This window comes from Lolium perenne, chromosome 4, assembly GCF_019359855.2.
Source record: "Lolium perenne isolate Kyuss_39 chromosome 4, Kyuss_2.0, whole genome shotgun sequence".
NCBI classification, from domain to species: Eukaryota; Viridiplantae; Streptophyta; class Magnoliopsida; order Poales; family Poaceae; genus Lolium; species Lolium perenne.
Window position 1 is genome coordinate 216,182,064 of NC_067247.2, and position 1,376 is coordinate 216,183,439.

Sequence of the window (1,376 nt, forward strand, 5' to 3'; positions counted from 1 at the left end):
ATAAATAACAGCAGAACGCATAAAACAAACTCCCCTAAAATAAAAGATAAACTTGCCATTTTACAGAAAGTGGACTGCAGGTAGATCTGGAACAAAGAGATCAAAAATTGGTATATTGTTTTATCCAAACATGTGATAAAAGTGGGTCAACATTACACGTTTATTACAAACCCTTCATGGTTATTACAATAAAGCTTGGTTACACCACACAATTTGATACATGAAAGAAAAACACAAGTGATATGATCTGACGGTAATTTAGTTAGTACCACACACCATGCAGAAGTACAAGAAAAATTAGCAACAAATGCTAACTTCTGGATTGCAAAATAGTGAGCTTTGTGGGTGAATTGAACCATTTTTTCTCAGAAAATGAATTGTCTGCACTAGACCAATTGAAATTCTTCTGAAAAGCAAAGCGTAACATAAACAGGTGCAGGCCAGGAAATATACCAAGGTTCTTGTCCAGGGTTCGGGTGAACTGGTGGAGCGCCGGGGGAACCTTGAGGCGCTGCTTGAGGATGCGGCACTAGCGCTGGATGCGCACAACCTTGGGCCACTTGACGAAGCGGTGGAGGTCCTTCTTGGGCGGGAGCGCGCCGACGATGCCGAATTGATTCGGCCTCTTCTCGAACAGAGGGTTCGTCACCTGAACCTGTACCAAGAAACAAGATATCAACGAATTGCACCAATAACAGAAAGAATCGAACGGAAGGTAGGAGGTGAACGGAGCCGCACCGTCTTCTTCTTCGCCGGGACAGGCGCCTTGCCACCACGCTTTGGGGCCTGCAAGATTCGAGATCAGCACACGACTATTAGTGGCTACATCTAGCACCAACCAAGGCAGCAAGGATCCAAGTGAAGTAGCTCGAGAACGCCCAAAAGAGCATCACGAGATGACTCCTAACGCATGCAATCGACGAGTGATGGAGAAGAGGCGCGTACCATTTCGCCGGCGGCTGGTTGAGGTCCACGGGGCGACGGCGATGGGGCAGATGGAGGCGCGGCGAGGGTCCGTGGAGGCGCGACAGCGGGACACGGAAAGGCGCGCGACGGCGGCGGGGACCCTGGAGGCGCGCGGCGGCGGAGACCCAGTAGGCGCGACGGCGGGATCGGGGAGGCGCGCGGCGGCATGGATCTAGGAGGCGCGCGGCGGGCAGGTGGGCTAGGGTTGCGCGCGGGACGCGGGCTGGAGGAGGGTGACGCCGCCTGGGTGGGAGGAGGTGGGCGCCGCCGGGATTGGAGGAGGTGGGGCGCCGTCAGGGAGGGAGAAGGTTGGCGCCGTCGGGTGGGAGGAGGTGGGCGCCGCCTGGGCGGGACGAGGTGGGGCGACGCGGGCTGGAGGAGGGTGACGCGGGGAGCCGCCAGGGAGGGAG

The 1,376-nt window shown here is 55.5% G+C and overlaps 1 long non-coding RNA gene across 1 annotated transcript; it reads right to left on the minus strand.

Moving 5' to 3' along the window:
• Positions 1-409: 409 nt before the first annotated feature.
• LOC127348857 (uncharacterized) lies at positions 410-1,007 on the minus strand. The gene is made up of 3 exons (XR_011756699.1): positions 946-1,007; positions 739-786; positions 410-655 (listed from the first exon to the last, which is right to left on the minus strand). It is a non-coding gene; the product is annotated as an uncharacterized lncRNA (long non-coding RNA).
• Positions 1,008-1,376: the final 369 nt, after the last annotated feature.